At 37.0% G+C, this 15928-nt stretch overlaps 1 long non-coding RNA gene across 1 annotated transcript; it reads left to right on the forward strand.

Annotated features, from left to right (window-relative positions):
- The first annotated feature begins 6813 nt into the window (after nt 1–6813).
- Nucleotides 6814–11913, forward strand: LOC113616545 (uncharacterized). Its single transcript, XR_003431336.1, has 4 exons — nt 6814–7038; nt 7865–7940; nt 8913–9043; nt 11830–11913. It is a non-coding gene; the product is annotated as an uncharacterized LOC113616545 (long non-coding RNA).
- The last annotated feature ends 4015 nt before the right edge of the window (nt 11914–15928 follow it).

Consider the following 15928-nt stretch of genomic DNA (forward strand, 5'->3'; position numbering starts at 1 on the left):
TCATTTCACAGTAAACACACACACACACACACACATATTAAAGATTACAGTCACTCTGGAAAACAGTTGACACTTTCTTATAAAATTGAACATGCAATTACCATATGACGCAGCAACTGCACTCTGGGACATTTATCCCAGAGAAATGAGAACTTATGTTCACACAAACCCCTGTACATGAATGTTCATAGCAGTTTTATTTGTAAGAGCCAAACCTGGAATCAATCTAAATGTTCTTCAATTAGTGAATTGTTAAACTCTATATCAGAAGCACTAGTCATAAGTAAAGGGAACAAACAAAAATTCCAGTTTCTAGTTCTGCATATAAGGAGCTCCATCCTAATAACAAGTAAAAAGCTGGAGACTGAAAACTCAAAAGCTATTCTTGTGTCCATAAGAGATGGGAGAACAAATTGCTGCCCTCAAGATTGGAGACACAGACAGATGAATATATGAAGTCACAGCTTATGGGAGCAGAGACTCATGAACAGAAACTACCTTAGGAACCAGTGCTGGGGTAGGAAACACTGAATCATAATTGATGAATTGCTGGAGGCTCAGTGTGAACAACTTTGAGAGTTAAAAACTGCAGGAAGACCCAGTCTTAGGAGGGTCCCCACAGTTTCATGAGATTTACCACCAGGAGCTTGACCAGGTTCTCATGGTAAATACTGGGGGGAAATCTTATGTTTCTAGCCCAGAGAGTGGGGGGAGGGGTGGAGGAGGAACCATTTCAAAATACACCAGAACATTCTCTTCTTAACAAGACCTGCCCTTAGAATAAACTAGTTAACCATAGCCTAACCTTCTGGGGTATTAACAGCCTGACTGATCCAGGGGGAAGGGAAATAACCCTATTCCAACTCACTCTATTTATCCTGTCCTAGCTAAGGAGGAGAAAAAGACCTGAGAAACACTTGTGAACTTCATAGCAGAAGCATAGGCTCAGAAAAAGACTGAGACCTCATCATAAGACTATAGAACTTCCCCCTACACCTTACAACTACATTACTAAAGGCCTATTTACAGCAGTTCCTTTTACCCACCATTTCACATCCAGCTATCAAGAAAAAATATTAAAGGGCATATTAAAAGGCAAAAATTAAAATTTGAAGAGAAAGAGCAAGCATTAAACCAGACATGGCAAGATGTTGGAACTATCAAACCAAGAATATAAAATCAATATGATTAATATGGCAAGGACTGTAGTGCATAAAGTAGACAACATGCAAGAACAGATGGGTAATGTAAGCAAAGAGATGGAAGAACTAGAAAGAAATGATAAAAGACCAAAAACACTGTAACAGCAACAAAGAATGCCTTTGATAGGCTTATTAGTAGACTGGACATGGCTGGAAAAGAATCTCTGAGCTTGAGAATATCTCAATCAGAAACATATAAAACAAAAATCGAAGAGAATAAAGACTGAAGGGGGGAGAAAAAATATCCAAGGAAAATGGGACCAAAAAAGAAGTTGCAACATACATGTGGTGGAAATACTAGAAGGAGAAGAAAGAAGAAAGAAAGAAAGAAAGAAAGAAAGGAAGGAAGGAAGAGAGAGAAAGAAAGAAAGAAAGAAAGAAAGAAAGAAAGAAAGAAAGAAAGAAAGAAAGAAAGAAAGAAAGAAAGAAAGAAAGAAAGAAGGAAGGAAGGAAGGAAAGAAAGAAAGAAGGAAGGAAAGAAAGAAAGAAGGAGGGAGGTAGGGAGGAAGGAAGGAAGAAGAAGAAATATTTGAAAAAATAATGACTAAGTATTTCCCCAAATTAATGTCAGGCACAAAATTACAGATCCAGGAAGTTCAGAGAACACCAGGATAAATTCTGAAATCATTACACCCAGACATAACTTCAAACTAGAAAATCAGAGATAAAGAAAAAATCCTGAAGAAGCCAGAGGAAATAAAACACACCCCTATAGAAGAGCAAAGATAAGAATTACATATCATGAAAGAAGGGAGTGGAGTGAAATATTTACAGTGTTGAACCAACCCAGAATTCTGTACTCTGAAGTTATCCTTCAAAAGTGAAGGAGAAATAAATACTTTCTCAGACAAACAAAAATTGAGAAAATTTGTTGCCAGTAGACCTACCTTGCAAGAAATATTAAAAGAAGTTCTCTAGAGATAATGAAATTAAGTCAGAAGCTCAGATCTACACAAAACAGAAAGTGTTGAAGAAGAAATGTGAAGGTAAAATTAAGTTTTTCATTTTTCTTATTCTTAATTGATCTGATAGACAAAAGTTTGTTCAAAATAATAATATCAACACAATGTATTTGATTATGTATGATTATATATCTTATGTAATGTATAAACATACATAATGCTCATGTATATATGCTTATATATAAATGAAACGAATGGCAGCAATGACAAAAGGGACATGAAGGAAGAATTAGGATTATTGCTTTTATTACAAGGTACATGTGAAGTGGTGTAGTGTTATTTGAAAGTGGACCTTGATTAATTGTAAATGTATACTGCAAATTCCAGGGCAACCAGTAAACAAACAAGCAAAAAAAGTAATTCTTTAAAAAGTGTAACTCACGTACTAAAGAGAGAAAATAGAATCACATGAAATAAACTGTGAATGGAAGAAGAATAGTGTAAGACAAAAATACAAAGAATGAGGGTGACAAAAAACAGTAACAAATATGGTATATATTAATCTGACTATATCAATAATCACTTTAAATGTCAATGGTCTAAATGCACCAATTAAAATACAGAGATTGTCAGAGTGAATCAAAAAATAAGACCTAACTATATGGTGTCTATTTAAAGAAACCTACTTTAAATGTAAAGACACATGTAGACTAAAAGTAAATAGATGGAGAAAATGATAACAAAAGAAAGAGTAATCAAAAGAAAGCAGGAATAGCTATATGAATCTCAGAGCAAGGAAAGTTAACAGGAATTTTAAAAAATCATTTCATAATGATAAAGGGATCCATTCTCCAAGAAGACATGCAACTTTTAATGTGTATGTACCTAACAACAGAGCCTTAAAGTACATGAGGCAGAAATTGATAGAACTGCAAGGAGAAATAGATGAATCTACTATCATAGTTGGAGACTTCAACATTCCTCTTACAAAAATGGACTGATCCAGCAGGCAGAAAATCAGTAAGGACATTGCTGAACTCAACAGTACCATGAATCAACTAGTTGACACTTGTAAACTACTTCAACAGCAGAATTCACACTCTTCTCAAATTCATGTGGAACATTCACCAATATAACCACATTCTGGGCCATAAAGTACACCTTAAAAAATTTAAAAGAATAGAAATCATACAGTGTCTGCTCTCAGAGCACAATGGATTAAACTAGAAGTAAATAATAGAAATATAACTGGAAAATCACCAAATACATGGAGATTAAACAACACAGTTCTAAATACACGAGTCAAGGAAGAAATCTAAAGAAAAAAATTTAAATAATTGGAACTAAATAAAAATGAAAACAGAGCTCATCAAAATGTGTGGAATGCAGTGAAAGTCGTGCTTAAAAGGAAATTTATAGCATTGAATGCATAGAACAGAAAAGAAAAAATATGTAGAAAGCAATTTTTATTTTATTCATTTTTTTCTTCTTTTATTGAGATATATTGACATACAACAATGTATAAATTTAAGGTATACAGCATAATGATTTGATTTTTATACATCATGAAGTGATTATTCCAAGTTTAGTGAACATCTATCATATAAGTACAAAATTAAAGAACTTGAAAAAAAGAAAGCTCTAAAATCAATAACTTATCAGTTTAGGAAATAGAAAAAGAAGAGCAAATGAAATCTAAAGTAAAGAGAAGAAAAGAAATAATGAACAGAACAGAAGTCAATGAAATTAAAAAAACAAGTCCCAGTAGAGAAAATCAATGAAACCAAAAGCTGGTTCTTTGGAAAGATCAATAAAATCAATAAACCTCTAGCCAGGCTAAGGGAAAAAAAGAGAGAGAGAAGATACGAATTACTAATATCAGGAATGAAAAAGGGGACATTACTACAGATCCCAAGGACATTAAAAGAACATTATGAACAACTATGTACCAATTCCTTGAAAGACACAGTCTTCCAAATCTCACACAAGAAGAAATAAACAATCTGATTAGGCCTATATCTATTAAAAAAATTGAATAAATAATAACATTCCAAAAAAACCACCAGACTTAACTGGTGTATTCTAACAAACATTTAAAGAAGAAATTGTACCAATTCTCTACAATCCTTTTCAGAAGATAGAAGCAAAGGGAATACTTCCTAACTCATTCTATGAGGCCAGCATTACCCCAATACCAAAACCAGACTAAGACATTACAAGAAAGGAAAACTAAACACTAATATCTTTTATGAACATAGATGCAATATTTCTCAACAAAATAATAGCATATCAAAAAAATAATAGCATATCAAATACAACAATGTATTTTAAAAATATACACGTGACCAAATGGGATTTATACCATACACGTAAGGTTGTTTCAACATGCAAAAATAAATTCATGAAACCGTCACATCAGCTGGCTATAGAAGAAAAATTCTATGATCATATCATTTTGGACCTACACCAGGATTCTAAACTTAACTTAGAACTTTTCTTTGGACTCAGGATCTTGGATATGGATTTAGACCTGACCTGGACATTGGAACTAGAATTTGAAAAGGGACCTACTCTTAGATCCAGATCTTGAACCTCAAAACTTGAGGTTCAGCTAACCCTAGCTCTATCCCTTGTCCTAGCCCTAGCAATAACCCTAATATTAACCTTAACTCTAACATTGGCATTAATCCTAGCCTTAGCTTTAGCCTCAGATCTAATCTTAACCATAATCATAGCTTTAACTTCAACCACAAACCTAACTCTAAGCCTAAGGCTAGCCCTAAGCCTAATTGTACATATGTCACAATAAGATGGTTAGAGCTCAATGTGTGAGAAGGGACACATTTTCCTTAAAAAAGAATTCCAAATAATGGGTGGATATTCCTTCCTCTAGGAGACGGAATTTAATTCCCTTCCCCTTATGTGTAGGCTAGACTTAGTAACTCACTTCCAGAGAGTATGGAAAGAGGAAAATAGCAACTTTACAGTGGAGAAACTTGGTTGGAGAAAGCTTAACAAAATGATCAAGGTTAACATCACCAGCAATGTCATGTTGTTATCATGTATTTCTCATATGTGATTAAAAGGGGACTATAATTCTGTGGAATTCTTCCCCAAAGCCCATAACTTAAGTATAATTATAATAAAGTACCATACAAATCCAAATTTAGGGACATTCTACAAAATACTTCATTAGTACTCTTTAAAGTGGAGTCTAAAGATCATGAGAAAAAAAGGAAAGACTGGAAAACTGTTACAGATCAGAGGAGATTAAAGAAATATGATGACTAAATACAACGTGGTGTACTGGATAGGATCCTGGAACAGAAAAAGGACATTAGTGGGAAAAGTGTGAAATCTGAATAAAATCTATACTTTACTTAACAATATTGCAACAATGTTAATTTCATAGTTTTGAAAAATGTACCATAGTTATGAAAGATGTTAACACTAGGGGTAACTGGGTAAAGGGAATACTCTGTACTATCTATGCAACTTTTCTATGAATCTAAAATTATTCCCAAGAAATGTTAAGGGAATTATTAAGCTTTTATACCTATTAATTAATAACTGTATTAGAGAGTAACTACAGAGATCAAATTGGTGAATAATAGCTCTTCCTTATAGATAAAATCTAAAACTAGAAACAATAATTGAATTTCTTCCTAGCACCCTCCCTTTAAACCTGGTTGTGAAGATTACTACCAGTGTATGTAAGATACTTTCAGAAATTAGAAACTGAAAAGTAAAACTAACAAAAAATATTTGTTATTATAAATAACAATGGAATTTAGTATGCTATTATACCTTCAGACCTACTGTAGGACATGCTGTTCTTTGCTGTTCCACTTGTGGCAGGATTCATAGTTTTTCTAACAGGTACAGATCCCTATGCCTGATACTGTGAGGAAGTGTTATACTTGAGCTCCACTTTTATCTCTCTCAGGCATTTTTTGGTATTGTCTAAAATGTAAATACATACTGTCAACCTCCAGCATGATACCAGGCACATAATAGAAACCCAATAAATGTTTCACTGTGAGTGGAGTATAAGTTGATAGAATATTTTTGAAGGTTGATTAGGAAGATTAGATTGATTGAAAATCAATATTTTAAGTTTGCATCTCTTTCTTTCCAGAAATTCTAGTTCTAGAAATTTATATATAGCTATACACATGTATACAATGTGTATAGGTTCACATTGCAGCCTATCTGTAACAGAGGACAGAAACAAAATACCCCCAAACTGAAAACAACTAAAAGTCCATCAATATTGGACTGGCCATGTAAATTATGTAATGTGACGCAGCTATTAAAGAGAATGGAATGTATGTACGCAAAAATTGACTGGGAAGATCACTATCCAAGACAGATTGTAGACTATGTATATTATGCTGCTCTTGTATAAAATACAGGAGCTCCACTACGTAGAAATACTTACATACAAGATACAACAAGTGTGAATGTAAACACTTGGGAAATATCTGAAAGAACCACACAAGATACTGGGAGAGTGGGACAACTTTCCATGTCCCATGATTGGAATTCTGAAGGGTAAACACACGAACTAATGGACCTCTGCTACCATCTTACGGCAAGGGAGGGAATTGCAGGCGTCAGACTCCTCTTTACTAAGGAAGCGTCTCAGTCGGCCGGCGTAATGACGTCATCTCGACGCGCGGTGGCGCATGCGCAGTAGAAGGAGGCCCGCGAGCTGCGTGGGTTTGTGCATGGGCGCTTGTGGTTCGGGGCCCTGTACTGGCACCGGGGGCGCCGGGTTGGCGACTTTTGCACTCTTGGCATTGGGTGGGCGGCATCTTGGGGGTCGCATGAGCCAGTGGCATCATGCCCGTGGGCGCTGGGGTCAGCGTCGCGGCTTTTCCGGACGGACGTTCGTCGGCCAGGAGGAAGGGCGGAAAGCACATCTCGGAAAGGTAATACGGCTTGGCCCCTGGGCCTGGGCTTCGTATCTTGTGCTGTCTCCTGTGACTGTTGCCTCCGCGCACTGGCCCGTCCGCGCTGTGCTAGGGGGTATTGGTCGTCAGTGTGTGATGTTCTGATTTCTCCCCATCGTTTTAAAACGGAGGCTCTGGCCATTGCTCCTCGGGTAAAATGCAGAGGGACTGCTTTTTAAGATGGAACTGTCAGTGTTGGGGACCCTCCTTAATTACCAGGATGGAATCCCCTTCAGTTCCTCAAGCTGTGTTGTTTAGGCACAGAAAATGTGAGTAATAGTCACTGGAACTAAGTTTGAGTGAAAAAACGCACCGGTACCGCCGAATTTTCGAACTAATCTTACAAAAGTCAGTTCAGATATTATTCTTCACTGTGTTTCCTAGCATTAAGGAATTTTATTATCAGGTTTTGTATAAGGACTAAAAGTAAATTGTGAAGTGGAAGAATTGAGTTTAAACCATTTCAGTCAACACGCATGTATTAATGATACCTTAGTAGTCAACAGCGGGCTAGGTTTTATCAGGGATACAGAAGTTCTGGCCATCTCTGGTTTTAGATATCCCTTATTTGTTGAGACCTTTGCATTGTTTTGTTGCCTTTTATCTGTTTTCAAGATGGGAAAACAGGAACAAGGGAAGTATAGGTTATTACTAGGTGGGGTTGAATAAGTGGAGCAGCAAAATGTAAAGCAGAAAGAAGAGGGACCTACCCTAGAGGGATATGATTTCCATTTTCAAGGCGCATTCATCCTACGCAGGGAGACAGCCTAACATAAAATTTGCCTAACAAAAAATATATTAACAGGTGGAAAGACTATCTCCCAGTTGAACAGCGGATGCCTGGGACTCGTTTGATTGCTTTCAAAGTTCCTTAAAAAAAGGTAAGCAAAAGTTAATACCGTATTCTTTCAGAAATCTGAATTCTCCATATAGAGCCCTGGCTCTCAACCCCATCGTACTCCATTTTCCCTTTTTATAGCAAATACTTTTTAATACCTCTTTTACTATCCAGAAATGGAATTCATAGATAAATACAACCTACTTTTGTACTTAATAAAATTTTAAAAATACAACAATGGAATGCGCTAACTATAAATAAAGAATAAAGTAATTTATAAGAAAGTAATATGTATCTCAGTATGTAAATGTTTGGGGATGACTATACTAGAAATAAATAGTCAGTTACTTGTACCATGAATACAGTAAACTATGGACTTTGATTGATAATGATGTGCCAGTGTTGGTTCATGAATTCTAACAAATGAAGCACACTGGTATGGCATGTTGATAATGGGGAAGGCTGTGTGGGATGAAGGAGAGAGAGTATAACTGGGAACTGTGTACATATTGCTCAGTTTTGCTGTGAAACTCAAACTGCTCTAAAACTAGTCTACTAATTTAAAAAGAAAATTGTGTTGCTGGCACTTGAATAACCAAACAGATCAATCAAACAGAGTACATAAATAAACCAATACATAAAAGAATATTTAGCCATCCTTTATATAGGTAGATATTCAAGAAGTATTTATTTATGTGTATATTTACAGGCACTCTGCTTGGAGCTGGCAATACAGTGGTGGGCAAAATTGATGTGGTCCCTGCCTTCTCGGAGTTTACAGTCAGGTTAGGAGACCAACATGAAATAAACAAACATAGAAATAACTATATAGAAGTGAGCTTATTTTCTTCCGTCTAATCTCTCTGGAAGAAAGGATTGTAATATCGCTTGTAAACTCCAGAGGAGGAAACTTTACTTTGAATCTCATATGTTAGCATCACAGGTTTTGAATAAATGGATAATGTAGTAAAGGATTTTAAAAATATGTTCTTCCTTATTTTATTCTTTCTGACAGAGTTTTGAAAAGAATCTTGCTCCAGAAGAACGTTTCTCCCCCTTGGATTTCTTAACAAAATCCAAGGACAGAATGAAGAACTTGGGCTGATTATTGACTTAACATATACTCGCCGCTGTTATAAGCCAGAGGTAAATGGAAGCCGTAATTGAAAATGACCTTTCTGATACTGTAATAATTCATAGTAGTTCAGTAGTTATCATCTTATGCTAAGGTGAATCCTGGCCTTCTCTCATGGGTTCAAAAAGGGAAGCTAGTGGTTTCCTGTAATTGCTGTTTCAAAATGAGATTAAAGATATGAATTGAACTATAGTATTTGGCAGTTGGCTCTAGATATGCTTAAGAAATTCTGTAAGCTTCCATGTTCTATATTTTGAAAATGAAGTAAACTTTTAGTAGTTACAGTAGTATCCTAAAAAGAAAGAAAGGTATGTCCATTATGTCTTTAGCACTTATTTTAAGCAGTTGCCTGAGCATGTTTAAGCATCACTGTAAAAGACAATTGTTCTCTAAGTTTTATGCTTCCTTTTCCTAATGCCTTCTGATATAGTACAGAAACCCATAGATTCTCTTGGCCCACGTAGGACATTCCAGTGCAAAAGAATTATCCTTCTTCTGACCTGTTCCATGGCCTTGGGAGACAGTAACACCTAATGTCTTTTAATATTTGTAGAGCAGTTTGTCATTTAGAAAGTTCTTTCATATCCATTGACTTAGTTAATCTTCACAGCAGTCCTTTGCTCTTGAAGTGGAAGTAGTACTGATATCTCCTGCTGAGTGCTTACTCTGCACTAAGCTCAGAGGATAGACAACTACAATTACTAATTTTACAGATGATGAAACTGACTCTCGGAAGAATTGAAATTTCAGCTCTGTTATTCCTTTTTTTTTATTGTGGTAAAATATAGATAAATCATATTTATTTTAACCATTTATAAATATGCAGTTCAGTGGCATTAAGTACAGTCACAGTGTTGTGTAACCATCACCACTGTCTATAACCAAAACTTTTTCATCATCCTCAACAAAAACTCTGTAACCATCAAACAGTAACAACCCCATTTTCCCTCCCACCAACCCTTGGTAACCTCTATTCTATTTTCTGTCTCTGTGAATTGGCCTATTCTAGGTACCTTGTGTAAGTGGAATCTGCAGTATTTGTCCTTCTGTGTCTGGCTTATTGCACTAAACATCGTGTTTTCAAGGTTCATCCATGTTATAGCACGTAACGAAATGCCGTTTCTTTTTTGGCTTAGAAAATGGCATTGTGTGTATATAGACCATAGTTTGTTATTCAACGGTTGATTGACACTTGGTTGTTTTCCACCTTGTAGGTATTGTGAATCATGCTGCTATGATCATTGGTGTACAGATATTTGTTCAAATCCCTGCTTTCAGTTCTGTTAGATGTGCAGCGTAGGTAGTAGCAGAGTTGTTGGATCATACGGTAGCTCTACGTTTAACCTTTGAGAAAGTGCCAAACTGTTTTCTACAGTGTTGTCTTGTTTTTAAACAATTATCACAAATTTTAACCATATACAAAAGTATAAAAATACTGTGAATGTTCCTTGTATACCCATGAACTCATCCAGCTTTCTTATTTACCAACTGATGGCTGTCATGTTTTATCTATACGCCCACCTGTTTCACCCCATTCCATATTATCTTGAAGCAGCTCCAAGACAACATGTAATTACACCTGTACGTTTTTGGTACGTGCATGTAAAATATTGGACTTTTATTCCTTAATATCATTTTTTAATATTAAATACCCAGGGAGTGCTCAAATTTGCAGTTGTCTCCTAAACGTCATAAAAAATTGTTTATAAGAATTTTGAATTAGATCCAAATAAGGTCCACACTTTGCCGTGGATTGTTAGGTCTCTGAAGTCTTGTTTAATCTATAAGTTCTCCCTCCATGTCTCTCTCACGTTTTTTTTCCTCCTTGAATTTTGATTTTAAAGAAACCAGGTAATTTGTCCCATCTAGATGTCGATGATTACATTCCATGTGTTGGTAACATATTCTTCAATCCTTTTTTTTCCTGTAAATTGGTAGTTGATCAGAATGAAGCTTGCATGTTTTGTTTTGGCAAGACAGTTTCATAGGTGATGATGTGTTCTTCCATGGAGACATGTATAATTGTCTCTTTCTGTGGTATTAGCAGTCACTGATGATTCATACCTACATCCATTAATTCAGTTGAGGCTTCAAAGAATGGTGAATTCTGTTGTTCTTTTTTTCACTTATTAGCTGGGTATATTTGTACGAGGAGAAGATTCCCCTCATCAACTGTTTGGTTGCCCAGTTGTAGAGGCATGATTCTCTTCTTTTATTTAACAGTTTTCAGAATAATGAGTTGATTCACAAATATCCTCCAGTGGTGACCAGTTTTGTAAAATTTTATTTACTCCTATCACCGTGGACTCCGTTACAGTTATTATTCTAACTGAGGCCCTATCTTTGGCCAGTTGGAGCTTCTCAGTGACTCCTGAGTCCTTTTAACATGACATCAGTTGTTTCTAGACTTTTTCAGTGGTCAGAGCTAGGAAATATGTATGTTTGTTTATATTTTTAAAATATGTCATATGTTCCTACTGCTACTTTCCATTTAAATTCAGAACTAGAGAATTTTCACTTATCCTTTTCTGTCTTCTATTGATAGTCTACTTTCTCCCACCCCAAGAATACCAGTTCTCAACAATGCCTGAAATTGCCTCTATTTCCTAATTCGAATCCAAGTTCTTCTGACTCTATTCTACTACTCTCCTTAAATCACAGCCGCTTTATGGCCCTTGAAATGTTAGATAGAACATAAATGTAGGTAGAACTGTTTATATCATTTTGAGTTACATGTGCATTCATTCATATACATTTGCTTTTCCTTTTGCATGCCTGGTAACTGTCCGTTCTGCAGTTTTAATGAAAATCAAGTGATAATTACTGGTTAAAGCAGCTTTGGAAAAAATGGCTCTCATCAGAATGACTGACATACTAAGTTTAATGTACTCTCCTGGTTTATATCCTGCCTTCTCTAATTAATTTTTTATTCTTTCGCTACAAAGGAAATAATACATATTTTCATGGTTTTGCCTTATAGGACTTACCAGAAACTATTCCTTATTTAAAAATTTGTACAATTGGGCATCAGGTGTCAGATGACGACGCTAGTTTTAAATTCCAGTGTGCTGTTAATGGGTTTCTGAAAGAACATAAAAATAACGGTGAGTTGCTTTTGTTTCTGTTTTTCCTTTACCTGAACTTTGGTATGCATTTTGAGTGGGCTTGGGGATTTTTAACATTTTTAATAGTTCTGGCATTAGTGTCAAGTTGTGTTTGGTAACATTAAGGTGGAAAAGTCAGATGGTGCTAATAGAGTACGGTGTTTTTCCTGTTTATGGTCACAAACAATTTAGTTTGGAAAGTGATTTTTGTGAGAAATATGAACTGAGCTAGCTTACTTATCTCTTTTTTTAAAATTTGAATGGAAAATACATAAAAACATCAAAATGTTCTTTTGTCCTATTTATTGGTTGAGAGGTGGAAGAAAAGGTTAAGACTCTCGGGTTCTTAGCATATATAAAAGAGAAAACAAAAAGCAAAGGTTCCGAGTGAGACAGATCCCTAGAAGCAAAACAAAACAGAGTGGACCAGAAGAGCGGCTTCCTCATCATATATGTGTTGAAGATATTTTTGCTGCTTTTACACTTCGGTGCAAGTGAGGAAGAACACTACCACCTCTTATTCTTATCTTCAGACAGGAAGAACTTAAAAGGCTGGTGTTTTCTTGTTTCCGCTTTAAGATCTACTCTGTTGATAGTAGGTCTTAATAGCGTGTGAATTTTAAGGATCCACTTGCCTTTTTCTAGCATCTAACTATCAGAAGGAACATGGTGTTTGCCATGTTTTAAGACTGAGGAATCTTTTGTCTTTGGAACACCACTGACGCCCATGTGAAAGTGTTCATTTTGTCCTCTTTCTAAATTTAGCCTGAGGAGTGTGCACTTTATTAAATAAACGTAACAGACAGTAAATATTCCGTGTATATATAAAATGATGCACGTATATACATAAAACAGGAAATAGGGGAGAAGTAATAGAGATGGAGGTGGGAAGATAGGGGATAGGAGGCGAGAGAGAGAGGGAGAGACTGGAATTTCAAGATAAATTTTCATTCTATAACCTGGTTGCTTAATGCAGGTACTAGCTCTTAAATATCTTAAGCCCTATTCACAGACCTTCTGTGTACTTTAGCTTTAAAACTTGAGAGGCTTGGCCTGTCCTGTGATAACCAGGGTGTCTAGAAAGGAGGCAAATTATCTGATTTGTTTAAACTGTAGTCACAGAAATGTTCCCTCTTAAGATGTTAGGGCGCAGCTGCCGGCCTACTCACTTCCTCCAGGCTCCTTTGTGTGTGTTGTGTCTGTTCCGCGTGGGCTAGAAGATCCTTACAAGTGCATGAGAACACGTTTGTAAACCTTGATTGTTCACATGTTATACCAAGTGTAGTCCGTTGCATATGCTGACTCCTCTGTGGGTCTTCTGCATGGAGTGGGCTAACTTCACCATGCTGTCTGCCATTGCTGTCTCAGGACCTTAGTTATGATCCATTGGTGACTCTCCTCTGCTGTAAGGCCCTCCCACATGTGCCAGGCTCACTGATAATGAGGAGGAGACTATACTACACACTCCCTAGGATTGGTAGAGACTCAGAAAATAAATTGTTTCAGTAAACACCGAGAGCCTTATAGGTTTCTTGTTAGGGCACGGGGATACAGAGGTGAGTAGAAGTCTTTGTTCAGTAGCAACTTACAGTTATCTAGGAAGAGAAACATGTAGTGAGTATAAGTGGGTTAATTATGATAAAAGAATCAAGTGCAGCAGGAATATAGAGGAGAAATTGAGGAAGGCCTGACTGAGGAGACAGCGTTGGAGCTGGGCTTGGGGGAAGAGGATTTTGCCAGAATGAGGAAAGGACAGCCCAGGTATTGGGGACAGGTACAGAAGGCACAGGGCTTGAACTTGTGCTCTGGAGGGGCAGCCTCTGGTGTGACTAGAGGGTAGTGTGAAAGGGCAAAGAATTCATACATTCATTTTCAGCAAATATTTGTATAATACCTTCTAAGTTGAAGGCACTGTTCTAGGAAGTAGGAAGAGAACAAAGTTCTTGCCCTTACGTATTTTCCATTCTAGTGGGGGAGAGAGATGAATAAATAAGTCAATATATGGAGTGTCAAGTGGTGGTAAATGCTTTGGAGAATAACAAAAGAAGATGAAGAGGTGAGGGAATGTGGTAGGTGATGAGGGAAGTCCCCTCTATTAAGATGTCGATTGAGCAGAGCCTTGAAGTGAGAAACAAGCCATTGGCTATCTGGGAGAGTGGAGATGGGGTGGGAGGGTGTGTTCTGGGAGAGTGGAGATGGGGTGGGAGGGTGTGTTCTGGGAGAGTGGAGATGGGGTGGGAGGGTGTGTTCTGAAGCAGAAGGAATAGTAGGTGCAAAGTCCCTGAGGCACGACTGTGCTTGGCATGTTTGAGGAATAGTAAGGAAGCCAGTGTGGCTGGACAGGGGAAAGTGAGTGAGGGCAGGGCAGTAGAGAATGAGATCAGGGGAGGCTGGCAGGGCAAAGGAGGGAGGTGGATGATGTAGGTCCTTGTAAGTCATAGTTTGAACTTATAATTCAGTTGGAGAGACAGACTGATATTTGTTTATAAAGAGTTCTCAATGCTGTGCTAACAACCTGGGCTCTATTCTGTGCTTAGTGAAGATGTTCAAGCAACAGAGCAATCCAGCCTAGTTTATATTTTAGAAAGATAACATCTTCCATGTGGAGGATCAGTTGAAATAGAAGAGACTGTTAGAATTATAGGGCGGTAGTAATCCAGGCAGATGACGAATGCCAGACACCACCTAGTCACAGACATACCTTTTGCAGAGATCAGCTACATGTTGATGTTTTATATTTACTTTCTCATATAATTTTTTTTAAGTGCTGGACCACGAATTACTGTGGCATAGTTGGAAAAATCTGAGACTCGATTCTAGTCTTTTTTCTGTTTGCCTGCTGTGCAGCTTGGGCTTACGTCTCAAGCCTTACTTTTTCATTGTGAAATAAAAACGATACTAGTTAACCCGGGAAGTCCACAAGCACATAGACCCATAGTATGTGAGGAGCAGTGAATGAGAGAAGGAATGGAAGTGCTTTGGGACCCCAAGAGCACTTCAGAAACCGTTTGTTCTTTTTAATATTGAGCATTAAAATTGAAGGCATTCCATTTGTTTCACTCAAAAACAAATTCTATTCTTCTGGTAGCCTGTTTTTGTTTTTGTGTTTCCACTCCCTTTTTCTATAGTCAGGTCAGTTCCTGATGGGCATTCTCCAGTCCACGCTATTGCATCTGATTGGAGGCTATGCAAAATTTCCCAGAGACAATGAATTTTGACTTTATAGTAGTTAATTCTTGATAGTACGTTCCTGCAAAAACACTCTTTCTTCAGAGTTTTTCCTTTTCAGGTTAGTGGTCGTGTTTTGGTAACTAATAAACGCTACTCTTCAGAAAATTGTATAACTTGTTTTTAGTGTATCTACTTCGCTTACTTAATTCCATATTCCCTGTTTTATAGACAGACTTACTGGTGTCCACTGTACCCATGGTTTAAACAGGACTGGCTACCACATCTGCAGGTGAGTTGCCAACCCCAAGAGGCAGACCATGTTTAAATTGTTCTGTTTACAGTAGTAATGTAAGCTGAATGCAACAAATGCAGTCAGAGAAATGTAGGAAGTGGAAGGGAAGGCAATTTTGCCCCCTACTCAGAGGTGACCACCAGTAATAATTTAGCACATATTTTTTGAGACGTAAAAAATGCAGATATAAGCATATACAATGGTCCCTTGGTATCTGCAGGGGATTGGTTTTAGGACTCCCCATAGATACCAAAATCCTCGGATGCTCAACTCCCGTATGTAAAATGGTGTAGTATTGTCGGCCTTCCATGTCTGCAGGATATGGAACC

Source organism: Aethalodelphis obliquidens, unplaced genomic scaffold, assembly GCF_003676395.1.
Source record: "Aethalodelphis obliquidens isolate GAN/ISIS:26980383/991018 unplaced genomic scaffold, ASM367639v1 scaffold150, whole genome shotgun sequence".
NCBI classification, from domain to species: domain Eukaryota; kingdom Metazoa; phylum Chordata; class Mammalia; order Artiodactyla; family Delphinidae; genus Aethalodelphis; species Aethalodelphis obliquidens.